This window comes from Perognathus longimembris, chromosome 3, assembly GCF_023159225.1.
Source record: "Perognathus longimembris pacificus isolate PPM17 chromosome 3, ASM2315922v1, whole genome shotgun sequence".
Classification (NCBI taxonomy): Eukaryota; Metazoa; Chordata; class Mammalia; order Rodentia; family Heteromyidae; genus Perognathus; species Perognathus longimembris.
The window spans coordinates 107,945,970-107,973,601 of NC_063163.1; the positions used below are offsets into that span (position 1 = coordinate 107,945,970).

The 27,632-nt window shown below is 46.2% G+C and overlaps 1 protein-coding gene across 9 annotated transcripts in view; it reads right to left on the bottom strand.

Moving 5' to 3' along the window:
* Positions 1-27,632, bottom strand: part of Pknox2 (PBX/knotted 1 homeobox 2) — a 248,935-nt gene that overhangs the window by 146,254 nt on the left and 75,049 nt on the right. Inside the window, exon 1 of one of the 9 annotated variants that reach the window (XM_048343709.1) lies at positions 24,111-24,129. The exons of 7 other annotated variants lie outside the window; for them this stretch is intronic. The gene's annotated coding sequence lies outside the window, so the exon portion shown is untranslated. Of the gene's footprint in view, positions 1-9,701; positions 10,132-24,110; positions 24,130-27,632 lie in introns of those variants that run through there. One more of the 9 variants, XM_048343708.1, reaches the window with a different exon arrangement.

Here is a 27,632-nt window from a genome sequence, read left to right on the forward strand (position 1 = left end):
CATCCAGATCCAGAATTCAAGCCCCAGGACGACCACCACCATCAACAAAAGAATGTGCCCTGTTGTGCCTCTACTTCCTATTCTTCTGAATTGCCTTCAGGAGTCCCAACTTCCCAGATTATGTACCTCAGGATAGACAATCAGCCCCATGCTGCCTCTCTCTTCCTTTGACCATGCCCCCTGGAGATCTTAATCCTCTTTGAGTCTCTCTCTCTCTCTCTCTCTCTCTCTCTCTCTCTCTCTCTCTCTCTCTCTCTCTCTCTCTGTCTGTCTATCTAACACAGCAGCTACCCTCTCTCAAACACAGCAGCTTCCCTTAGTGGAAGCAATTTTGTCTCTTGCATCCCGGATATATCAGAACTAGGAAGTATGTGTCTTCCTTCCTCCCCACTGCAGTTTTTGAGCTATCTCTCTTTCTCCTTTCAAAGTTCAAACTTACTTGAAGCATGTTGATCAGATCACATGACCCTTTTTTTTTTTTTTTTTTTTTGGCCAGTCCTGGGGCTTGGATTCAGGGCATGAGCACTGTCCCTGGCTTCTTTTTTTTGCTCAAGGCTAGCACTCTGCCACTTGAGCCACAGCGCCACTTCTGGCCGTTTTCTGTATATGTGGTGCTGGGGAATTGAACCCAGGGCTTCATGTATACAAGGCAAGCGCTCTTGCCACTAGGCCATATCCCCAGCCCTGATCACATGACCCTTCTATATATACACAGCTGCCATTCATTGGGTAACCTTCCTAGATATCCTGCTTAGTCAATGGATTTATTTAGCACCTAAATCATGGTCCCTCTCCACTATTATTCCTGGGATCATTGTTGGAGATTTCAATATCCATGATTTGGATCCATCTTATTCCCTGGCCTCCAGTGAGATTTTGTCCCACCTACCTGCCCATTCCCTAGACTTAGTCACACCAATGACTAAATCAGCTACAAAAAGTGGATTTCCAACATCTTCCTTTCTGACCATCCTGCCTTCCTTAGAGCTAGCTTACTCCAACCTCATTTCATTACTAATCACCCATTATCCATGACTATCATCCCCTACTTGCATTCATTTCCTTCCTTATCCAGCTCTAACTACATAATCCAATGCAAAACTATCCTCTTGCCAAGAACCTGACCTTCTTGCACCTCTTCCTATATTGTCCTAGCCCAGAAACTCTAGCTTTGCTAATTCTACCCACTTATCCTGTGCCTGCACCAGAGAAGCTGAACACTGCTGGAGAAAAAAATGACACAAATTTGCTGAGTAGACTCACTATACTCATGACCACAAATCTTACTCAACAGTGTCAGAAAAGCCTACTGTCATTCTCTAGAAAATTCAATTTCTCCATCTCTGGGGGAAAACTATCATACTTCCTTTTTTCTCCCCAGTCTCCAGTATTCCCTCTCTAACCCCATTCCCAGCTGATGACCTTGCAGCATATTTCATAGACAAAATAGATTTCTATGAGATGGGAACTATCTGATTTTCCCATCAATAAGTTATTTATTGTATCTGCCTCAGAACCAATGTACTCCAGCCATTCCACACCCCCTCCCATTACAATAAAAAAAGCTTTCTGACTCCTATCCAAGGTCAGCCCCTTCACTACACTCTGAACCCATTCTTCTTGCTACTTCAAGGCCTTCCCCCCCCGCCCCCTCCCATTGCAACTGTTCTATTTCTCCTTGCATTATGTTTGCTGGATCTTCCCCGAGCACATGAAACAACCTCCATATAGTCCTCTTTTACGTATGCCCTTCCTTGACCCCATTGCTCTTACGCCCATTTTTCTACCTATTTTTAAGCTCTCCTTGCCAGCAAGTCTGTTTAAAGGAGTTGTCTATATTCACCATGCTCACATCCTCATCTTTTGTCTCCTCGGCCCACTCCAGTCAGGTTTTATATCCACCACTTTACTTACAACCAAAATGATGAGCAACGACCCCATGCTGAAGCAAATGGTCAATTTTCTATCTTCATCTTCATGTCTCAGCAGCATTTGGCACTGCTTGGTCAATTGCTGCTTTTCAAAAAACAAAAACAATGCAAAACAAAAAAACCAACTTTCTCCTCCAGGTTCTGACACCTTTGATTTTTCTCATCCTTCACTGGCACTTCTTCTCAGACTCCTGTTGGCATTTTCTAAAAATACTGGAGCACTCTTCCCCCTCTTCATTATCTCTCCCCATGTGATCTTATCTAGTCCCGTAGCTTTAAATGCCTTCTCACACTCTCAGGTCTCTCAGATTGACATCTAGCTCTTCTCCTTCCCAGGTCCCCAGACATCTGTATTCACCTGTCTATGCAACATCTCTGCTTGAGTGTCTCAGAGGCATCCTAGACTTAACATATTCAGAACAGATTAATTTTCCTCTTCAAGCCTGTACTCCCACTTCCACCAAGCCTTCTCTACCCAACTCAGAAGTGCATTCTCCACCCTGCTAGTAAAAGCCAGTCTTGGTTCCTTCCACATTCTATCACATCCCCTTTTTCAGAAAGTTCTCTGGTTCCACTCCCATAATAAATGGGACTCCAACAACCATTTTCACTGCTATGGGCCAACGTCCAGCTACAGAGCCTGCTGGCAAGTCTACAGTCACATGGCAGCCAGAGAGGTGTTTCTAAAGCACAGCTAGCTTTCCTTAGCTTCTCTCTTATAGCTCTCCGTTGGCTTCCCACTGAAAGTAAGATAAGCTCCAAGGCTTTTCTCCTCTTATTTCCTGGCCTCATTCCTCTTCATTCTCCTTCTTAACATACAAATTTCCCAGACATGTTGGTCTGGGTCTATTCTAGGCACTTTGCTCTTTTCCTTCTGCTTGGGATGCTCTCTCCTCCTGTTTGCATATAGCTGTCACTTCCTCATCCATCAATTTCGATCCCAAACCCCACTGTCAGACTTCCATCCACCCCAGGCCAGGTATTCTCCCAAAGCATACTCCTATATCTTCTTCACTGCTTATACCAAGAGTGAGCATTTTCTTATTTCTGAATTTGCTTCCTCATGTAGTCACTTTCCCTCCCCTACTGAGAATACAAACTTCCAACAGCAGCAATACTATTCAGCAGAATTCCTTGCTCCTACAAGAAAGATGTGCACATAGTAGGCACTTCATCGTTATTGATTGAAGGAAGCAATTTTTGGCTACCTGTGCTGCTTTGCTTATCTCTATGCCCCAGGATTGGTGTCTACCCAATATATACTCATGGATCTGCATGATCCTAGAAACTGAGTCAAGGTCTCAGAAACTCATGGATCTGCATGATCCTAGAAACTGAGAGCAGCAAGGGCAATGGCCTATAGAGTCCAGGCTCATCAACAAGTCAAGGCAGCCTTACTGCAGACAACTGGTTCCTGTCTGTGTGTCCGTGTGTCCTTGTCTACCTTCTTGGTAGGTTGTTGCACAGCTTGGTCTTTAGTTGATTTGTTTGTTTATTGGGATATGGGAGTTGAATCCATAGTCTCTCGAATGTTGGATAAGTACTCTACCATTTGAATCATGCCTCCAGCTTGTTCTCTAGTTTATTCAAGAATTGAGAAACATCAAAAGGCCACCATTTCATGAATAGTTGTCCTGTATAAAGTGACAGAGTTCCAGTGCTCAGGGCCAATACAACAGAGAAGAGGGAACCCAGCGTCTGAGCCCGAGTGCTCTGTGTTTTGGGGAGAGACAAGATTGCCTCTGGGAGGAAGGATTTGGGGGTTCAAGTCTACCACTGTGAAGTATCATCCCCCCTTCTAGGTGCAATGTGGGCCCTTGCATCCTTTAGATCTAAGTTAGGTAATCATGGATATGTCACCTGAGCTCTCTGATGCTCATGTGAAAGACAATAATAGAGGCCTACTCACTGTGTCCACTTTCTCATTTTCCTTTCTCTCCTCAACTGACTCCATTATTCACACTGCACTGATGGCCAATTACCAAAATGGCACAAAAGATTCATACAAAAGTAAATGAGATAATGAATACAAATGCCCAGCATGTCTCTGGGTACAGGGAAAACACTAAGTACATTATAACTCTCATACCTATTAGGACCCCCCTGGCTCTAATCCATGGCTCCAGAGCCAGCCTAACACTACCTGTGAAGGACGCTGTCAGTGAAGAAAGGAAGCCGTCCCTCATTTGACCCTGCGCTGATATCCATGAGGAAAATCTATCATAAAATCTATCAAGACTCGTATTCTGTTGATTCCTGCTCACACAACTGCCTTGTCACCCATGTGTCTCAGCAGACACACTCCCGAAGGGCATTAGCACAGTCCAACAAGCAGTGAAATGGGCATCCTAGTCTTTGCTGATGATCCAAAGCAAAAACCATGGTGTTTGATCTGAAAGGGTCTCCCCCGACCCCTAAGTCATCTGTACCAATCTTCTCATTTTGCTAATCAGGAATCTAACAGCGCCCAGATGAGAAATCTAACCATGGTCATGTAGTTACAGCTGGGTCAGGAACTTAGCCCTCCTAACTCATAGGAAGAAGGCACAGGACCCAAGCCCACCCTCGCTTCCATTCTAGAAAATAGTGGACAAAACACCAGATCACAAGGCATTGTCCACCAGAGTCGTCTGTCTGGCTCAAAGCGGAGAAGCATGTTCTTTCCTCTGCTTTCCTTAACTCCCAAGGAGGTAGAAGACAGAGCGGGAATCTTCCAAACAGAGCAGACTAGGAGCCATGCTACCTGCACCTACTCCTCCTGTCCATGGCCCTCTTTTCACTTCCCCCTTCTCTTCTTGTTTTGCCTCCCTGCCTGCCTTTTCTTCTGTTTGCTTAGAAGCTGGGCTCTGTTTGCTGATCCTTTTATTCATTTTCATATTGCCTGGGATATTTTCAGCTGCTCCTCTGGGTTTTTAGGAGAACTTCATGTGGTGAGAAGCATACTGGGCTGCCAAGGGAAACATCTGTCATGACCGGTGCCCTGCCCAGGGAATCCCTTCACCTTGTCAGCTGCCCTCCTGACCCACCAGGCCACTCCTCCTGACCAGCATGCAGTCTCTCACAGTCTTCCTGGGGGAGCAGAGCATGCTTTCTCACACTGAAGCCTGATGTAGCAGACTGGCTTGTTTATGCTAGTGAGTGAGAGGCAAAGATCTGAGACCCTTTGCCCTGCCTGCAGTTTTCCTCTGTGTGCAATGTGGTTAGAGCACAGACAGCACTTCTCAATAGCGCTCTGTCTCCCCCCAGAAACAAGGATCAAAAACCAGCTTTCAGAAGGCATCGATTCCTCGCGATTCCTTTCCTATGTACAGCAGAACCTATGCTAAAGATATTGGAAGTCAGCAGATGCTGGAAGATGCTTTGAAGAAGGCTGTTCCTGTTGGAGGAAGCTGAGGAGCTGTTCCCATGTCCTCTTTATTTAACACCATCAGAACCTAAAGCACAACTCTTGAATGTTCACTCTGCTTTCAGGGGAAAACAAGGAAGGCCTGAATTCTCTCTACATTGTGAAGAGGACATTGGAGGAAAACAGAAAGGCAAAGAAATATGATATATAGAATCTAAAGCTGAGCTTGAATTTTGTGTCTCATCCACCAGTCAAAGGACTTTGGCAATCACTTAAACTCTGTATCTCAGCCATCTCCATTGTAAAACTAGGACAACAGAATCCAGATTGGACTTAGTAGTTAATTGGTGATTAAGGGCTTCCTACATGTCTTATTGTTATTACTCACCAGATCAGACATTCTAGTGGTGGCTCAATCACAATGGACCCAGGATTGGCCACACAGTGAGGCAGAATTTCAGAAAAGTACTACAAGGTGGGCATGGTGTCACCACTTGTAACCTCAGCACTCAGGAGGCTGAGGTAAGAGGCTGTCAATTTCGAGGGCAGCCTAGTGCTACCATGGCAAGTTTAAGGTTAGCCTGAGTGCCATTGTAAGTGGAAGGAAAGAAGGAAGGAGGGAGGAAGAAGGGGAGGGAGGGAGTTAAGAGAGAAGTGGAGGGAGAGAGGGAAGAGGAAGGATGAAAAGAAGGAAGGAAAGAGGGAAGGAAGGAAGGAAGGATGGATGGATGGAAAAGGAAAGAAGAGAAGAAAGGAGAAAAGAGAAAGGAGGGGGAGGAGGGGAGGGGAGAAGAGGGGAAAAAGGAAAAGAACAAGAAAGACTTGGAGAGCTGTCCTAGCCCCACTGCTCCGGAGGCCCAGAGGCGCCCATTACCAGCACTCCTCCCCATCTGAACTACTCCTCATCCAAGCTTCCATGTAATTTATGCCAAATGTTCTAGGAGAGCAGGCAAGAAGCCTGGGTTATTGGATATTTGTCAGGTTCAATAAATGGCACTCAGTGGCTCCAGGCTTGTTGTGTTCTCTGGTTTGTCACGGTAGCGCTTATCGGCCATGGCTCTGCCACTGCAGGCCCTGGACATTAGGAAAACAAGAGCAGGTTTTATTAACCAAGAAAAAGCATCCTAGGGTGTGTGGGCCGCTGGGGGTTGGGCAGATGTGGCTTCCCTATCAGAGGTCAGGCTTTGCCAAGGCTCCTACTGGAGTCATGTCATTTCTGGGCTCTGTGGGCTGATCAGAGCCAGGAAATGGCTCTGGGTTATGAGCTGCACTGAAGCCCACAGAGGAAATGTTTCTTTACCAAGCTTGTGGGATTATTTTCTTCTTCTTCTTGAGTCATCAATTTGCTGTCATTCCTCCCTTAGCTCTGCTATTTTCACAACAGGATTCTTTTTAGCTAAAGAACTAAGCAGAACTGAAACCAGAGCTTTCTAGAAGACAGGAACTGAGCCTCCATTGAATTCAGACATAGTCTGAACGATCCTGAGTGAATGAAGACAGCGGTGGAACTGAGAACTGAACCACAGATGAGCTCTGGTTTAGATGGCGGTAGGAGTTGGAAAGCAGCCCAAGAACAAATATGGAAGCTCTACTCAGGAGAGAAGAGCATGGGATATGGTATCGAGTAAGTATTCAGCTTTGGAGAAGTCCAGAAATGAGAGTGCTCATGAGATTGGACATGTTGTACAAATGGGAGCTGAAGTCCATTTTCTGAAAATAGAGCCAAATGACCAAGGTGAACCTACAGCAGTGTGTGAAGACTACTCCGGGGCTCCTGAAATCCTCCTAACAAAGGAGTTCACATTAAATCCTAGATCCTACGTAGGACCAGTTCTGTGGCCATTTCTACAGAGAGGAAAGGTTGGTAAGGGCAGGGAACTGAAAGGTCCTTCAAAGGACCTTGCTCCAAATCACTAGACAGGATCATCCCAGTGAAAGATGTAGAGATCAAGTCACAGAGATTTATATCTACACAGCCTTCTGTGTCACTCCTCAAGGCAGCTGGCCCTGATCCTGTTTGAACCTAGCCAAGTGAGAAGGCCTTCAAGGGAGACGTCAACCTCTAGGTATAGGCCCTGATCTAGGATACTAGGTCAGGAAAGGAGACTGGGTTGCCAGTTATGATTTCCATGTTTCTTCCCATCATCCTATTTTGGAAGAGTTGAAACTCAGACAGCACTAGAGTCTCTCTGGAAAGGTGGGTTGGGAGCCAGGACCATTTGTTTTAATTTGATCCTCAGTGAAGTTATGGGCTGAGGAGACCACATTGGCCTTTGGAGTGAAAAGTGGCAAATTGCTAATTGCCAAAGAAAGATTTTTTTTTCCAGGGTACAAGTCTTCCCTTCATTAGTTTCGATCTCCTGAAACAATTAACACGAGCCTAGACCATCAGTGAATAGGAGGTTTTTAACTTGAGAATCCACATTGAATGACATCAGGCTTGGGGACAATTATAGAAGATATTCAATGGGGGAAAAGCTAACACATTTCAGCTCACATTAAGGCTGAAATTAAAACCTCACGGCTTCAGCTAAAAGTCACCTTGAGGTAACACATGGCGTGCCATAGTGTGTCATGGCAAGATCAGCAGTTTCCCAAAAGAGCATTTTCTCTAGCTGCCGTGGGAAGATCACATTGAGCCAGGAGAGGTGGATGTTGATGCCAGTCCTTTCAGTTTTGAACCATTCCCAGGAGAAGGTGGTAGTGGTCATTTCCATCTCATTTGCAAGGTTGTGCTAAGCCCACTGGAAGCCATAAAGCCAGGAAAACTGAGTTATTCAGACATTATCCACGATTCCCTAATACGGATGGAACCTCTATGATTGATTCCTTAAGAAAGCTAGAAAGTAGCTGGGTACCTGTCATCCTATCTACTCAGGAGGCTGAGATCTGAGGATCCCAGTTCAAAGCCAACCAGGACAGGAAAGTCCGTGAGACTCTTACCTCCAATCACTTACCACTAAAAGCCAGAAGTGGAGCTGTGGCTCAAGTGGTAGAGTGCTAGCCTTGTGCAAACAAGCAAACAAACAAAGAAAAAAACCTCAGGCCCAGGTCCTGAATTCAAGCCCCGGGACCAGCCCAAAAAATAAGTAATTAAATAAGCCAGAAAGCTTAATGGGAGAAAGACAATGAATAGAAGCAATGATGGAATATGGATGGAGATATTCTCATCTCCAACCCCTATCTTATTTAGTGTTATTGTCTCCAATGCCCCTTACGATGTCCAGCATATGTAGAATACTCGATACATATTTGTTAAATCAATGCATATCTGAAATGTAACCTTTTAGAACTTGTGTCTATGCCCCCAAGCCTGTTCTTTGTGAGAACTCACTAGAATTCCAGGGACAATGGCCATCATCACCACTCTCATGAGATGTAACAAATGGCTCCTTTCTGAAAGTGCTAGCAGCTTTTTGGATGCATGTTACAAATGTACTTGAAGGGGCCTAGAACTGCCTCCCTTTCTGCAGAAGAGAGCATTGTTTCCTGTCTAGTTCCTAGACTCACTCCTAGCCCCCACTGGACAGTAGGTGCCATCTGCCTCCATCAATCTAATGCACACAAATAACAAATGGCCAAAAACCCAAGGAAGTGTCAGTGTGAGGAACCCTGCCTGTCTCTAAGTGTTAACAGTGAGGCTGGATTCCCCGGCCCTGGAATTAATTGTAGCTTGTGTGCTATGATTGGAATTAAATGACATGCCAAATTAAAGAGTTATTTTTTCTAATAAATATTTTGCATAGGATGTGTTTATAATGGCATTAATTATTTATGCTGCCATATAGAGAAAGCATAAATATAAAGAGAGAGAGGGGGAGAAAAAGAGATCAGACGGTTCCTGTAGGAGAAATAAAATGAAAATTTCCATCAGGATGATGAATACCTGCATTCTAACTTTGGGACTGAGCCCAGGGAGGTTGGGCGGGGGGGCGGGGGGGGGGGGTGGCGTGCAGGAGGGAAAGCAGAGAGACAGGGACATCTTGAGAACAAATCCGACAAGCATTATCGAGGCTTTTGAGGGAGGAATATGTTAAAAATGAAAGTGAGTACAGAAAGTTTAAATATTTAATACCTGCATTAATTCTAATTCACACTTTCTTTATTTTTCAGATTAAAAATTTACGAGAATTCCCATCTCTTTCATCCTTCTTCCCCCCAACCCCTCCCCACCTACCCATGGGGGGCACTTGGCGGTCACTGTACCAAGAGCTACTTTTAGCAGCATTTGTGTCACACAGAACACAAGAACTGGAGCTTCCCTTCCTCCCTCACTACTGCCTCCAGACCCCCCTCCTCAAAACTGTCCCCCTTCCCCACTTCCCTCTTGGGCCTCTCTGATGAGACCCAGTGTCTCTAGCCCACCCTGAAAAGCTTGCAGAATCTGAGCTGGCCCAGCCAGGCTTCGGGTTTAAAGCACTCACCCAGATCCAGAACTCATGAGCACAGGTTAGACCCATCCTAAACTGAGGTCTCCTCCAAGCAAGAGGTTCCTCTTACACCCAACCTTGGGGCTCCTCTGCCCTCCCAGGCTTTTAATTCTAAAGCTGCCAAACCAACTGGTTAGGCTTGATCGGTTTTAATATCACTGCCAGCCAGCACTAACTTGGATGCAAGGGAGAACTAACTTCCTGGCGTCACCCTTGGGAGAGGGACTTTTGTAACCCGCCAGGCCCCAGCTCCTGTCATTCCAACACTAAGCAGGTGAGCAAGCTCCCATGTACTGGCAACAAAACTCAACATCTGCACTCTTTACTGGGTACTTTCTCATGCCACACTGGCCCCCAGAGTCAGGGAGTGATTACCAGGTTTTATTTGACACACAGGAAAAACCAGGTCCCAAGAGGTCATGTGACCAATCTAAGACTCTCATTATTTCAAATTAGAATTCTTTCCACTGTCCTAATGTGTGTGTGGGGGGGGGGGTGGGGGGGTTGGTTGAGAAATGCTTTCTGACCACTTTTTGGCCTGTCTGCACGTGGAGAGGAAGGATCGCTCCCTGAGCCGGCCGGGACTTGAGTGACCTGAAGACACTGCTCTGTCCTTGCTCCTGTCTTTTCTCTGAGACCTTGGGTGATCCTCAGGCCAGAGACCTTCAGAAGACCGCTGTTAACAAAGTCTGCTTCGTGTCCTAAGCATTGTTTGGACCCCTCCCCCATGAGCTTTGAATTATCCTGTCCTTTTCTCCCTGCTCCTCTTCAAAGAACCCCTCCCATCACATACTACAAATTTCTGCACAAAACACCTTCATAAATAGTGCTGATTAAGTCCTTGTTCTAATCAGGTCCCTGATGACAGACAATTCCCTGCCCCCAGCCCACTTCTGATCCAGAGTGCTAATAAAGCAGTAGTAGGAGAGAGAGAGAGAGAGGAGAGAGAGGTAGAGGAGAAGGGAGAAAGAGAGAGAGAAAGAATCAGAGAGAGAGTCTTGATCCATCAGAAACCTGGGCAGGAAATGTCACCTGTGGTAGAGATCTAAAATTCAGTCTGTGGGAGATGTGCTTATTTGCTGTCTTTACTCCTAGATTTCTACTGGAATTGGGCTGTGTCTTTCAATGAGATGAGCAAAGCTAAAACCTGTCCCACCTCAGCGCTGGGAGAGCAGTACTCTCTTCTCTTGTCCACAATTCAAACAGCCTCCTAGTAAAAGGTTGCAAAAGAGGCCAGTCAGGAGGAACAACTGGGTGAACTTAAAAACAAACAAAACAAAACACAATTTGGCAATAGCACATCTCCTACTAAGCCCTCACAGTCAGAACGTTCTCTCAATCCTTTTATTTGCTCCAGGTAAGAGCATCATCCAGAAAGCTAGGTACCAATGGCTTAAGCCTGTAATCCTAGCTACTCAAGAGACTGAGATATAAGAATTATGGTTCAAAGGCAGTCCAGGCAGGAAAGACCGTGAGACTCTTAAATCACATGGTCAGAGAGAAAGTAAAGGAAGGGGTGACATTATTCAAAAAAAAAAATAGTGTATTCATTACTACTTATGAAATAGTAGCCTTTCTGTACAATACCTTAATAGTAACACTAAATTGTTTTTTTAAAGCACATGGTGATGTTTGTTGGACCAGTTTAAGCTTCACCAAACAACTCTATCCAGTTTCTGTGGTTGTAATATGATGTAAATGATGAAGAGAAGAAACATAGTCGAAGGAAGGAAAGAGATATAGCTGAAATTTACTGCTCTGCACTGTGGTTGATGACAGTCATAGACACAGGGGGACTGACTTAGTACTCATCCCTTGCAGGGATAAAAACTTCCTGTTCCCAACAGCTCTAAATGGCCTCTGTGTCACCCACAAAAATATCAAAAAGGAGACATGATGTTTGTAGAGGAAGGGTCTGAAGACCCTAAAGCAGTGCACATGGGGATCTTATATTCTCAGGTTTTCTCCTCATTTCTTCCCACTCTTTTCTCAATTCCTTGTACTACATAAAATGACTTAAAAACCTGGGACAGGGATTTAAAGAAAGTTAAATCCTTTCCTGAAGATCTTATATGGTGCTACATAAAATGACTTAAAAACTTGGGACAGATGGGCTGGGGATATAGCCTAGTGGCAAGAGTGCCTGCCTCGGATACACGAGGCCCTAGGTTCAATTCCCCAGCACCACATATACAGAAAACGGCCAGAAGCGGCACTGTGGCTCAAGTGGCAGAGTGCTAGCCTTGAGCGGGAAGAAGCCAGGGACAGTGCTCAGGCCCTGAGTCCAAGGCCCAGGACTGGCCAAAAAAAAAAAAAAAAAACTTGGGACAGGGGTTTAAAGAAAGCAGTTAAATCCTTTCCTGAAGATCTTGTATGTTGCCTGGGTTCTCCTTTTACAAGAAAAGGTGCTTAGGGTGATGATGCCGTACTCCGAGTACAGAATGGGAGGTACTTGATGGCAGCATGTAGAGCTCATCTGAGTAGCTAAAAGGGGGACCAGAGTGATGAACATTTCATAAGGGATGTGTGTGTGTGTGTGTGTGTGTGTGTGTGTGTGTGTGCTGGTACTAGAGCTTGAACTCAGAGCCTGGGCACTGTCCTTTAGCTTCTGCACTCAAGGCTGGTATTTTACTAATTGAGCCACACCTTCATTCTCAGGTTTTTGGTGGTTAATTGGAGATAAGAGTCTCCTGGACTTTCCTGCCTGGACTGGCTTCAGATGTCAGGATCCTCAGATCTCAGCCTCCTAAGTAGCTAGGATTATAGGAGTCACCAACACACAACACAATTCCTAAGTTTTAATTTGCATGCTGCTCTTAGCTGCACGATGACATTTTTGCTGTCTTGCTCTGTTCCACCCTCTTTGACTAATGTATCCATGCCGTATATGCTACCACCCTGTTAGTCACTTCGTTTTCAGACGGATTGTTATGACAACTCGGTGCTATGTTCGAGTAATCTTTATTTTAATTATTAATGGCCCCCAAAGTGCAAGAGCAGTGATGCTGGCAATCTCATTATAGCATATTGTTAAAATTGTTCCATTTTATTATTGTTGTTAATCTCTTACTGTGTATAATTATAAAATTGAATTCCATCATAAGTTTGGATGTACAAGGGAAAAGCCATAGTAAATGTAGGGTTTGGTACTGTGTGCAGTTTCAGATATCCACTGGGAGTCTTGTGATCTATTCTCCAAGGACTGGGGGCAGGGTAAATATTCTCCCTTCTTTAGTGGGAAGAGGACTTTATGAACTAAAATGAGATTGTCTTAACCTACTATTACTTTTTAAAAATCTGTGTGTGTGTGTGTGTGTGTGTGTGTGTGTGTGTGTGTGTGTGTGTAAAGGAGTGAGATGGGGGAGGGGAGAGAGAGAATGAGTCCTAGGGCTTGAACTCAGGGCCTGGGCACTGTCCTAAGCTTTCTTTCTTTTTTTAATTCTCAAGGCTAGTGTTCTACTGCTTGTGCCACAGCTCCACTTCTGGCTTTTTTTGGTGGTTAGAGATAAGAGTTTTCATGGACGTTCTTAATCCTCTGGGCTCAGCCTTCTGAGTACCTAGGATTACAGGTGTGACCCCAAGTGAACATCTATTTTAAAATAACTTATTCTTCTTTCCCACATCCACACACCTTTCCAAAAAAAGCAGGTCTGTTTTCTACCTCTCTCATACAAGCATTTTACTTGTTCAGGAAGGGTGAACATTTTAATATACCTTTTTTTTTTTTTTTGCCAGTTCTGGGCCTTGAACTCAGGGCCTGAGCACTGTCCCTGGCTTCTTTCTGCTCAAGGCTAGCACTCTGCCACTTGAGCCATAGCGCCACTTTTGGCCATTTTCTCTATATGTGGTGCTGAGGAATCGAACCCAGGGCTTCATGTATATGAGGCAAGCTCTCTTGCCACTAGGCCATATTCCCAGCCCAGGGTGAACATTTTAAGAGTAAAGGAAATCAGGGCTGGGGGTGTACCTCGGTGGTAGAAGGCTTGCCTAGCATGTACTATACCCTGGGTTTGAAAATAAAATAGGAAATAGAAAATTACACTTGCTAAATACTTTAAATGTAGAGCAAGACACACTTACTTCCAAAGCTCTGAAGCGCTTCCCTGTAAATGAGATAAAGAGGGAAAGCTCTGTGCAATGTCAAACCAGGGACATGTTTGAGCTTCAGTATTCTCCCTTCTAAAACAGAAGAAATCTTCCTCTATTTGGAGGTTTAATTCTCCTCCACCATGCTTACAGAGCTCCCCTTGCATTCTAGCCATCTTTACATTTATCTCAACATTCAATTCTGGGGAGAAGGAAGTGTTTGTCCCTCTAGAGGTAAGCAGACAGTTCTGGAGATGAACAGACTTGCCTAAGGGCAGAGACTTGGCCAGCTATGGAGCCCGGAGCCCAGGCTGGGAGTCTCTTGCCCAGGTAAAGGATGTGCCAGGCCTTTGGGGACATTTAAGAGATGTGTGTGAAGGGTTATTTCTCTGAGAAGTTGGATGGTAGGGACGGAAGAGGTACTTTTCCTTTTTAAGTTCTTCATTCAAGATCCTCCTACTGAATGTTTGGCAACTACAATATTCTCCTCTCTTACTCCAGAGCCATTGTCCCATCAGAACAAGCCACAGAGGACCGACCCATAAGCCTCCAGGAACAGTCGGGGTGCAAAGCAGAGCAGTGAGGACCATGGTAAAGTGAAAGGCCTGGGAAGGCTCCATAGAGACTGATGTTCACCAGGGTGGGTTTGTTTATTGGATCCCAATGAGCTGTCAGGGTCACCTGTGATGAGGAAGTCCTTGGTTGAACCTGGGTTTCTTCAGGGCTGTACTCTTCAGAGTGTCTGAGATTGCCGTGAACCCTTGGAGCGCCTCAGGAGCGGGTGTTCCCTGCAGTGTTTCCAAGCTTTGCTTGGCTTTGAGTCTCCTCCTTTATCTCTCAGAGTCCTCTGCGCTGTGGAACCCACAGTGGGAAGTGTTCATCGAGGGCTGCCCTCCCATTTCACAGGTGGAGCCAGAGGAGGAGGGAAACCCATGCTGCTTCCAAAATTGGCCACCTTCCTGAGTCCCCCTCATTCCTGGTGCGTGTGTGTGTGTGTGTGTGTGTGTGTGTGTGTGTGTGTGTGTGTAAGAATTACTCCACACCTGTTTCCAGGGCTTAGAGAAATTGTGTCTGGCTGCAGCTGTGGTGTATGGTAGAAAAGACATCTGTCCATTTTAAGAGACCGGGGGTGGTAAATGGGGTGGGATGGGGTGGGGAGGAAGGAAGAACTAAGCCCCTGGAAAGTGAGGCACTCTTTAAGAGACTAAAAGATCAAGACAGCTGGACAGGCCACCCCCCAAAAAATTGTATGCCGCCTAGGTCTTAGTAGGGACCACCCAGTTGGCTTTTTAGGAAGCCAAATCCCAGCCTCAGTGCTCAACCCTGTAGTAATTAGGGCTAGTCAGGCACTCTCCTTGACCTCCATTTTCCCATTTACTAATGGGTCCTTTCTGGACAAGAAGTCCTGTCCAGTGACAAAATCCCCCACATCTCAGGTTCACAGTAGCCCAACTATATTCTAAGGGAACCAGGGAGAAGATTTGGCACAGGCTACAGCTTCCTGGTGACACACAACTAAGGCCCATGGCCAGGAGTGGGTCCCGAGGCCTCCATCTCCAGTCTGCAGGTATCCATCACCCATTGGACATCAGTTTCCCAGCCAGAGAAAGGACCACACTCCCCAAGGCTCCGAGAATGGCTCCGACCTCTTGGTGAGACCTGACTGGAGATCCATTCCCCACAATAAGAATGGGGGAAGTGGGGCTCAAAGGGTCCTGAAGGTACAATGGAAGAAGGGGGTATAAAGATGGAAGTCAGGGGAAGCCCCTGTCCCCAGCACTCATGGGCGCGCGCGCGCGCACACACACACACACACACACACACACACACACACACACACACACACACACAGTACACCATTCCAGCACTCCCTCCGTCCTCCCAGCTCTGAGCTCAGCCAAGCAGCTGTTGTCCATATTCAGACAAAGACCTGAGATGTCTTCCAGCCAGGCCGAGCTGGGCGGTCTGTGGATGGGCGGTGGGAGGCAGGGGGTGGTACAGAAAGGAGACCAGGGACCAGCAGGATGCATAGAAAGTGAGTAGCTTCAGCGTTTGATCCAGTCCCCGTGCAGAGGGAGACAAGACTGAGATAACCACGGTCTGAGGGTGCCAAGAGGGGGGTCCTGGGCGCCCTCTCCCCCTCCCGTGCGGCTCCTCAGCCACATGCCCTTGGGCTGAGCTAAGTCCAGAACCCGGCTGAGTAGGGGAATTGTTCTGAGAAAGTGGCCCGTTGGCTGGTTGCTATGGAAACCGACATACCACAGCGCTGACCCCAGAGAGGTTTAGCACGCTCCCCCAGCGGGGATGCCAGCAGCTGGACTGCAGCTGTTACTGCGTAAGTGGGGGCTGGAGCCGCAGCCAGCAGTCCCTGCTGTTTGCCTAAACTAGGCCTGGCAGCAGCGGCAGCAGCAGCAGAACCCCAACATGTGCTCCACTCCAAGCCTCACACTGTCCCCCTGCTCAGCCAGGAAAAGACTGCACAGGCGATCCTGGCATGATAGGGGTGGGGTGCTGGCGGAACTTGATAGATTGTGCTAGAAGATCTCCTTTATCAAGTGGGGCACTTCCTTGAATGGTAGTGTGACCTCCTCCCCATTGTATCTCTGAGGAAACTGAGGACCCAAGAAGTGGAGGAATTGGTTCCCAGCAGGGAGCTAGACCTGGCCTACCCACCTACCCCCATCCTTGCTGTACAGTTGGCCCTCCATGACACAGCTCAGAACCTTGCTCCAGAGCCACCTGCCAGCACATCAGACCCGAATACAACCAAAATAACTGAATGAGGAAAAGGTAGCCCCCCCCCAATCTTCCTAATACAAAGAGGAATTGACAGTGTGGATGAGTTTACTGAGTGGGAGAACAAGGCTGAGTTGAGAAAAGGCAGTGAGAGTTGAGAAGTGAATTAGTACCAGAAAGGATGGAAGGGAGGTTGCGCGCGCCCCTTCCAGCCCAGCAAAGCCTGTGGATCTGGAGGATTGCATCAGAAAACAGAGGCAAGAGAGACAGGGAGAGAGGAGGGGGCAAAGGTGGAGGGGCTTGGAAATCGGTTTCATGGAAGCACCTCCAGCCATCCCACAATGCCTTGAGCTCCCCAGGAGGCCTAATGCAAACAGCCAGCCTGCCTTCCTCACCTCAGTGTGAAGCTGCAGGACGCAGGCCTGACTAATCTGCAACAGGAGGCTAAGCAAACAGCCCCTCAGCCTGCGAGGTGCGATGGCTCCCCCTCCCAGGGCTGCCCTATCAACCCGCCACCCTCCCTTCCCCAGCGGCCAGAACACAAGCATCTTTTCATTTTCATCTCTGTGGTCTGTTCTGACCCTTAACCCTGCCCCTCAGGAGTCACCAGTCCTGCTCACCCAAGGAGAGATACAGTGACGAAAGGACCCCAGGGCTGCCTACACACACACATACACACACACACACACACACACACACACACACTCACACACACTTTCTGGCCCTCACCCTTCCTCCCTTCCTTGTCTAGAATTGGGTCTGATGTCAAGGCCTCTTGTGAGCAAGCCTGTGCTCACTGCCCACAATGAATTAACTTCCTTTTTAACTCTTCCCCTCCAGCCACCTTAAGCTAGTTAGTTACAGGAGACTGGAGGCCTCCTCTAATGCTCCTGCCTTTCTGAACCATGGGTAAGTTGTTCTGATGGAAGCTTTGTCCCATGGACCTGAGAACAGCTTTGGATATGCCAACACCATTACACCCCTAACTGCCATAGATCCACAGATTTTGTGTGTGTGTGTGTGTGTGTGTGTGTGTGTGTGTGTCCCATAACTGGGGCTTGAACTCAATGCTATCCCATAGCATTGATGCTCTACATGATCACTTTACCACTTGAGACACAGCTCTACTTCCAGCTTTTTGCTGATGAATTGCAGATAAGAGTCTCATGAACTTTCCTGCCCAGGCTGGCTTTGTACCATACTGTGAAGAACTCAGCCTACCGAGTAGCTGAGATTACAGGTATGAGCCACTGGTACCCAACCTGCTTTTGTACTTACACCACCTTTTTGACAAAAATTTAGTCTCATGAGCCTCATTTCTTTTGTTTTGCACATCCGACAAGAACAGCCTTGGAGCAAAAGCTCTGCTCCTCTAAGGAAGCACTTCTCTTTTTCCTTTGAGCAAAATCAGCTGGTCTGTGTCAGACTCTTAGCCTTGACTAGAGAAAGAAATGCAGTAACTGAAAGGATTATTGTTGCCTGCTTCCCCCCCACACACACACACTGTGAGGACATCAAAGGCTCTTGTTGAGCAAATTATCCCCAATCTCACACCTATGAAACATGGGTGTGGGAGCAAGGAGGGGGCAAGAAGCCACCAAGGACCTCTGACCATAAGTTAGCGGTCTTAAAGAGACACAGTACAATCTATCCCACAGGTTGAATCAGTGCTAAGCAGCAGAGATCTCTAAGTACTAGTAAGATCACAGTCAGGGCCTGGCATTGTCTCAGAGAAATGTTGCTCTGCCCATTTCTCAAGGCAAACTGCAGTGCCCACTGGGCAGTCATCAGGTCAAGTAAAATAAGGAGGTGAGGGTGGATCAGATCTATGGAACCATCCCAAGGGCAGACTGTAGCCAGAACTACCCATTTGTTGCTCCTCTTTAGAAAAAAAACAAGATCCAAATCTAGGGAGCAACAATACGCCATCCTAACAGCAAATATTTTTCCACCCCTCTAAGATAAGACATGAGCTGGGACCCAGGACCAAATTGTGGGTTTGGAGCCCCGCCCCCCCCCCCGTCCAAATTACTTTGAGACTTGGTATTGAGTCAATCAATAGCTCATTTAAATCCTTACTGCACAATAGGTGTGGATTCTTATTTTTATGTGATAAACGAGGAGCAAGAGGCCAGGGGAAATACGATGCTCACCTGAGCTCACACAGTGTACATTACCACCTCTGAACTTTACCATGGGCCCCACTGTGGGCAGCATCCTTTCCCTTTGGTGCCAGGCCTCTCTGTTACTGCTTCCTAGTATGTGGCAGACTCTAGCTTGTGGCACTTATTCAGTAATATCTCTTGTACAATAGGAAGTCACAAACTTTCCCTGAAAAATCACAAGATGTGTTCAGCTCTGTGTATGTGTGTATGAAGCGGGGGGGATACAAGATTCATCAATTGTGGGATGTCACTTCCCCCAAAACTGAGCTGCCATTTTGAAGAGATGTTGGCAAAGGCAATTGAATTAGCTTTGATTAACTTCTAAAATATCCTCAAAATCCCCAAACTGTGATATATACAATGGAATTCTATTCATCCATCAGAAAGAATGATACTGTGCCATTTGTAAGGAAATGGGAAAACTTGGAAAAATTATATTCAGCAAAGTAAGCCAGACTCAGAGGAATATAGATTGCATGGTTTCCCTCATTTGTGGTAGCTAGAATATGCCCATAAATTTACAAGTAAGTACATTGGATGGTTAAAAAAAACACACTGGGACATGATAAAGTATACAGGTCTCTAGGCATTCACACATAGTGAGACCAAAGGAGGATAGTCTTAGGAAAGGATCATAAAGGCACAATACCTATGTGCATCTGATCATATAAAATAATATTTATTTAAATGAACTCCAGGAAATAGAAACAATGGGTATTTTTCTTGGTTGTATTTTTATTTCCTTTTGTTTTGTTTGTTCATGTATCTGCCTTTGGGAATGTAAGAGGGGGCACAGAAATGGAGGGACAAAGGGTGAACAAATGCAGCAGCGGTACTCACTAGACACTGTGTTGAAAATGAATGATACAACCCTTGTGGGTGGGAATGGGAGGGGAAAACTGGGAAAGAGCAAGGAAAAGGGTGACAATGTTCAAAAAGAAATGTATTCTCTGAAGACAAGGGAAAGGGGAAGAGAAAAAGGGAAGAACCAGTCCATAGGGCTACCTCATTCATTTTGGAGTTGTACAGTATTACAAGATTGAGTCGGCCTTTCTCCTATTCCTGGATAGGGGAACGATAGGCATGCCTGGGTAGGCATCTCTAACCTTGTACACAATGAATCAATGCACAGCCTGCGCACGTGCAAGCTACAGGTGTCACCGCCACACAAGCTAGATTGCTGAATCCTAAGAGTATGCATTTTCAATAAAGTCTCAAATCAATCCATAAAGTTAGTAACAGTTGGCACATGCCCTCCACATGTGACAGTAGCAAGCTGCTCCCTGAATCAGGGAATGGCTGCAGAAAGCCCCATGGGCCTCTGCTGCCCACCTACCCATCCTAGCTAGCAGTGCACATGAAACATCACTTGGAAAAGAAAGGGGGATTGCTCCAGCAAGAACATTTGTGAGCCACACCTATAATGTTTGTGACTCACACCTATCATCCTAGCTACCCAGGAGACTGAGATCTGAGGGTTACAGTTCAAAGCCAGCTTGAGCAGAAAACTCTATGAGACTCTTATCTCCAATTAATCAACATAAAACTGGAAGTGGTACTGTAGCTCAAAGTGGTAGACCACTACTAGCCTTGAGTGAAAAAGCTCAGGGACAGCACCTATGCCCTGAGTTCAAGTCCCATGACTGACCAAAAAAAAAAAAAAAGAATGTGCCAGGCATGGTGGTACACATCTGTGATCAAAGCTAGTTGGGAGGTGTAGACAGGAGGCTCTCTGTCCAAAGTTAGTCCAGGCAAAATTGTAAGACCCGGGGCTGGGGATATAGCCTAGTGGCAAGAGTGCCTGCCTCGGCTACACAAGGCCCTAGGTTCGATTCCCCAGCACCACATATACAGAAAACGGCCAGAAGCGGCGCTGTGGCTCAAGTGGCAGAGTGCTAGCCTTGAGCGGGAAGAAGCCAGGGACAGTGCTCAGGCCCTGAGTCCAAGGCCCAGGACTGGCCAAAAAAAAAAAAAAATTGTAAGACCCTATCTGAAAAGGAAAAGAACTGAGTTAAAGGCTTAAATGGGGTAGAGTTCTTGTAAGTACAAAGATCTGAGTTCAAACGCTAGTACTGCAAAAAAAAAAAAAAAGCCCATAATGCACTGAATAAACCCTAAAGCTCCTTTCACCTGTATTGTGTTTTTAACAATGAGGAAGAAAAAAGTTATTTTTATTTTTATATAAACCTTTCCAGTCATTTTGAATAAAACTTTATTTTCCATGATAAAAAAAAAGAAGAAATGTATTCTCTGGGCTGGGAATATGGCCTAGTGGTACAGTGTTTGCCTTGCATATATGAAGCCCTGGGTTTGATTCCTCAGTACCACATATAAAAGCCAGAAGTGGCGCTGTGGCTCAAGTGGTAGAATGCTAGCCTTGAGCAAAAAGAAGAAGGGACAGTGCTCAGGCTCTGAGTTCAAGCCCCAGGACTGACAATAAATGAATGAACACATAAATACATAAATAAGTAAATAAATATTGGAAGGGATGTGATAAGAGAGATGAGATTGGTTGGCTAGTCAGCTCATTGGTCACACACCAGTCTATACATGAGAAGAAGGTCAATGAGTGGATGACATAGAGGCCAGACAGGCCCCAGACAGTGTGTGTAGTACTGAAGCTAGTACTGGGGCTTGAACTCAGAGTCTGAATACTGTCCCTTAGCTTTTTCACTCTAGGCTGGTGCTCTACTCTTTAAGTCACTCTTCATTTCTGGATTTTTGGTGGCTAACTGGAAAAGACAGTCTCACAGACTTTCCTGCCCTGGCTGACTTTGAACTGCAGTCCTCAGATCTCAGCCTTCTTTTTTTTTTTTTTTTTTGGCCAGTCCTACTGCTTGGACTCAGGGCCTGAGCACTGTCCCAGGCTTCTTCTTGCTCAAGGCTAGCACTCTGCCACTTGAGCCACAGCACCACTTCTTGCCATTTTCTGTATATGTGGTGCTGGGGAATCGAACCCAGGGCCTCATGTATACGAGGCAAGCACTCTCGCCACTAGGCCATATCCCCAGCCCAGATCTCAGCCTTCTTAGTAGCTAAGATTACTGGCATTATTCACCAGTGCCTGGCCAGAATTTTTTTTTTTTTTTTTTTTTTTTTTTTTTGCCAGTCCTGGGCCTTGGACTCAGGGCCTGAGCACTGTCCCTGGCTTCATTTTGCTCAAGGCTAGCACTCTACCACTTGAGCCACAGAGCCACTTCTGCCTTTTTCTATATATGTGGTGCTGAGGAATCGAACCCAGGGCTTCATGTATACGAGGCAAGCACTCTGCCACTAGGCCATATTCCCAGCCCAAATTTCTTTGAAATGTTGGAGCTGGTAGGAAGTTTAACGGCCATTTGTATGTGTCTTTATATATGCCTAGCATCTACATCACGCTAAGTGCCCCCCAAATACCCTCTCATTATAGAGATAAGCAGAACTCTGAGGCCTATAACCGATACATGTAATAATGTGCTAAGACCCTGAGATATTGGCAAGCCTCCTAAATCATCCAGGAGAAAACTCGACTCCACACACTTATCAGCTGCCTTTCAGTGCTGGCTTTGACACAGGCTACAGCTACAGTGGTTCCTTGTGATCAACCTGTATTGAGATTGTACTATGTAGGCACTGACACTGTGCATACATTCTTCCCTCCATTTTCCATGGCAGACCTTGATGAAGTGGGCTGCTGCCTTCCTCGCCTCCAATGTTTACGCTGCTATTCTAGTTCACGCTGAGGCCACAGTGGGAGTTCTGCTAGCCCCAGAGGAGGGACACGGTTGCTGCATCTCCTGTAGTCCTGAGCAACTTCTAGCTTGGTTAAAAAGGATCTGAATGACCCTTCCGATCTGTCCTCACATCCCTGGCAAACCGATGGCAGAAGGGGAAGGGTGGAGAGTTTACCACAGTGCTTGTCTCCCCTGCCATTTTCTCTTCAGCTTCCTTGCTGGCCCTGTTTTTCAGACCTCTAGTAATAAAAACAAGCCAATAAAATGAACATGAAAATATATTCATTAGGATTTATAATGCTCATTAAAACTGCCTGTGTACGAAAGCATGACTTAGCTTCATATAAGTGGGGAAAAAATGCAAATTATACTGCATGCAAAGAAGATATTTCCCTAATCGTCCAATCAAATGCCAGCCCAATTATCTGTGGCCAACCCAATGGGTTAAAATTATACTCTCTTTCCTTGGACACAGTGAGGCGCCTGAAAGTGTTTCATTTTAATAAAAATGAAATCTGGACCCTGCAGAAAACCAGCTTCACTAATGACGTGTTTACACAGAGAAAGACAATTTCTAGTTAATGGTGATTACTACCGAGAACAAATTAAACTTCCTGGAGTATATGGGTTAGAGATAATGGGAAGGGGGGGGGAGTTATGGTTTTAGTGTGTGTGTGTGTGTGTGTGTGTGTGTGTGTGTGTGTGTGTGTGAGCATGGAGGGACAGGGTGATAGAGGAAGAAAGAAGCTAAGGAAGTCCAGAAGGAAGTTAAGATGCTGGGATGCTTGGAGGTACAGCAGGAGAGCTACAGTGTCTGATGGTAGCAGAGACTGGCAGCAGCTAGCTCTGGGCTCTCAAAATCCCAGGGCCATCTACCTGGGATTGGGACAGGGCTGGATTCTTTCTGCATGCTCAGGCCCCCTGGAATCTGCCATTCTGTTCCCCGGCCTCGTTGGGAAAGCAGGTAACTGATTCCTACCATTAGCAGTCATCAGGAGCATATGGAAAGTGCTTCTTACTCCACTCCACTGGCTCAGTGATGAGACCAGAGGCAGGCTCAGGTCTCGGAGCGCTCACACAAAACCAAGTGAGCAAGCGAGCTAGCTCCAGTGGGTAACTCCAGGAGAGAGAACGATGCAATGACAATTATGATAGCAATGCCATCATCACTTTACTACCTGCTATCGCTTGGATATGGTCTGAATGTGTCTCCTAAGAGTTCATGTGCTGGAAATATGGATCCCCATGTGATGATGTTGAGAGATGGAGGCACTCTGAAGAAGTGGAACTAAATAGACACGGTGGTTCATGCCTGTAATCTCAACCTTGAGAGTTGAGAGCTTGTCTGGGCTACAAAGTAAGCTTGAGGTCATCCATCCTTGGGCACTGTGAGGCCCTTTCTCGAGAGAGAAGGGGACATAATAAATCATTGGGGGCATGGCCCTTAGGTGGGGATTAAGAACTGAACACGAGAGAGCAATGTTCTAGTGATCCTAGCACCTGACTCTCTTACTTTCTGTCCAACCACCGTGATGACATCTGCCAGAGGCTCTCACCAGCACTAGGCAGAGGCCAGGACCGTTCCCTTGAACATCCAAAATGGTGATCTACATAAACCTGTTTCCTTTATAGAGTAGCCAGCCCCACGTATGTGTTATAGTGCAGAAAGAAGAGTAATACATTACTCCTAACTAAGTCCTTACCATGGGCAGCCACTATTTGAAACTGTTATCCCTTTATCATTATCTTCCTCATTATCATCCCCATTTTTACATCAAGGAAATTGAAGCTGAGAGAAGGTGTATAAATGTCCAATGTCAGAGGCCTAGTAAGTAGAGAAATTGAGTTTCAAACTTGTATGTGTCTGATTACAAAGTCCAGGCTTCTAATCATTGCTGAAATGAGCATGGTGCATTATACTGTTGATATTCCACACTCTATAAAAACAAAGCCAGGCACTGGTGGCTCATGCCTGTAATCCTAAATACTCAGAAGATTGAGATCTGAGGATCATGGTTTGAAGCCAGCCCAGGAGGGTAAATCTGAGGGATTATTATATCCAATTCACCAGCAAAACACCAGAAGTGGAGATGTGGCTCAAGTGGTAGAGTGCCAGCCTTGAGTGAAAAGGCATAGCAAGAACATGAGGCCCTGAGTTCAAGAAGAGGAAAAGTAAATCTCTAGCTCCCTTTCCAGCCAGAGTATCAAACTGCCTTTCTACCGGTTGGCCATTGGAAGCCATGCAGAGGCTCCTTCAATAGGAAAAAGTACCACATCCCTCTGGACCTTATCTTGCTTCTCTCCTACCTCCTATTTCCAGGTGAGTTGAGGGCAGGAAGCAGGGATTTCTCCAGTGCTGAGTCTTAACTCATGTTCTTTTGTAAACAAGAACAATCATTTGTGAACAGGCCCAGATTTAAACAGTCCCCAAATCAGGAATTCCAGCTCAGAGGCACAGAATAATACAGCTTTGGGGAAGATTTAATAATAGTAAAATTAAAATTGTATCTGAAGTATAATGAAGAATGTGGTACAAATAGGCACTGCAAAGGAAGAATGAGAGAGAGAAAAAAAAAACTTACACAGATACACAGATTAGCCCCTATGGAATAGTGATTGGTTGAGAGCAACAGTAAACAATGCACAGAAATGCAACTTAATTATCTCTCAATCCTTAACATTCTACCAAAGCCTCATGGAAAGCTTTGATGTTGGCAGCAGAGGCAGCTGCGGGCTGTGGCAGTAGCATCTCCTCTCCCTGCTCCTGGCTCAAGATCTTGCTGAGAAATCTGCAGCCACAACAGCAGCCCGAGCCAGAGAAGAGCAGCAGGATCCATCTGCTGGAAAACCAGGAAGCGACCAACTACCTGAGAAGAAAGCATGTCTCGGGGACTACCAAGCCAGAGAAAAGGTGGTGAACGAGGGAGTTCTGAGGATTAGGGGTCCAAGGATGAGAATATTAGCAGGAGGAAGCTCAGAGGACCACCAACCCTCAAAGCTAGGTGGAGAAACCTTCTTGGGGAACCCAAGGCCTATCGTACTCAGCACTGGTTTAGCCAGCACCAGTACTTTCTAGATGGAATCTGGATGCCCTCCTTCTAATTTTAAACACACACACACACACACACACACACACACACACACACACACACACACACACTTATAGCATGGGTCTGGTGGAGAAAGGCTTTTGTTCCCATTCTATTCCTGAGGGGCCTACCCAGGACTTGGAACAGTGAACAAGAGACTCAGAGCAAGGTAGACACTTAGTTCTGAGTTACAAGTCTTTTTTTTTTGTCGGTCATGGGGCTTGAACTCTGGACCTGGAGGCTGTCCCTAAGCTCTTCAGCTTAAAGCTAGTGGTCTATCACTTAAGCCACAGTGCCACTTCCAGTTTTCAGGTGGTTAAGTCTCACAGACATTCCTGCCTGAGCTAGCTTTGAATCACAGTCCTCAGATCTCAGCCTCCTGAATAGCTAGGATTACAGGCGTGAGCCACCAGCGCCCGGTGAGTCACGGGTCTTTTTTAAGGATGTTCCCAAAAGACTTCTAGAGATGCAGAGTTGAGTGGATGTCAAATCCAGAACCCAGCTCCTAGAGACTCTGGGGGCCCTCTCATCTCTCTTCCGAACCTCCCCAGGAAAATGAGAATGTGGCACTCCAGCCGCCTATCCATTCCTTCCTCTGGGTGGGTAATCTTAGGAAAAGGGAGATTTTCATGGTTGGGTGATTGGGTGGTAGGTTAAATGCAGTCCTGCCTGGAGATAAGAAGGATGGAAAAGATCATCCTTTCAAGGTTCCAGGAATGTGGGAAACAGAACTTGTAGCTCATGAAGTCCCTGAATCGCAAGTTCACTCAGATCTCCCCCACTTTTATCTCTGCATGTCCAACTCACCAGGCAGGCTCCTAGCTTTGTTAGTTTGTTTCCTGATGAGCGATTTAAGTTGTTCCTGGATCCAGGAGGCCCAAGTCTCTTCCTTGTCTTGGGACTTCAGGGTACCAATCTCAGGCCCACTCACTTAGAGGCTCACCTGGTGAGGGGATGGGTACCAGCAGCCCTGCCTGTAAAGGAAGCGACACTTTTCCCTGCACCAGAATGGGGGTGCTGCTCTCATCCCCCAGTGGTCGCCCCTGCCCTGCAATGAAATACATCTTCTGACTCCTCAAGACTGGAGGCTTCACAGGGAATCTTCATATGAGAAACTTCTGACCTCCAGATATGAGTGACGCTGGGGTTCAGAGCTATGAGGGAGGTCACATGGGATCCTAGAAATGTTCCTGGGCTCTGGAAATGGTGGAAGCAGGTTAGAACTCTTCACTGGATAGTACCAGACACGGATTAGAATCCTGGGCATGTTGTACTTCCTTTCCTCTTCCCAATGCAGTTTTTAATTCTGCTGGGTTCACCAACTGACTCTCTGACAGCCATTTTTCTTTCTGAGTGGCTTTATTTTTTTCATCTACAAAATGGAGACCAGTGTCCACTCATTTCTTGTGGAATGTCTGTTGGACTACATACTTGGAAGGAATAACACCACAGACTGGTCACTGCTACAGCCTCGGTCTTTAGCTGGGCACATGGTAGGTTCTTTCTCAATAAATACACAAGTATACAAATAAACAAAATGACATTTTGTTTGTTTGTTCTCGTGGTGTTGTAGATGGAACCCAAGGCCTAATGCATGTGAGGCAAAGGCTGTACCATTGCTTGATCTATACTTCCAGCTCAACAGGGTGACATGTTGTCTAGCTTCATTTTAGGGTTCTAAGACTTCTTGCCCTATTCTGCCAATTAGGTGAGCCAGTTTTCCATGTCCCTTGAGCTCAGGAGGTCTAATTGGTTGTATCAAAAAGCCCTCATGGGATTTCAGACTTAGAATTCACCTGACATTGTCTTTGGTGTTATGAAAAGCAACATTCATGTAAGGGCTGAGCTCTGGAACAGGAGACAAAGAGAGCTACTAGCCCGGGCAGAGACTCCATGTCACTCACTGGCAGACACAGCTCTTCCTTTCAACTCTGCTCTGACCTGAAGGTTAGGTACCCCTCTCCATTTAGGCAGGGCCTACCTGACGACTCACATCCTTTGAAAGATGTGATAGGCTGACTGAAGCTCAGGAAGGGAAAAACACTGACCCAAAGTCACACGAGTTATTTGTGACCAGGCCAGGCCTCAAAACCCAGACCCCAGAACTTAAGTACAGTATACTTGTCCTTTGGTAGC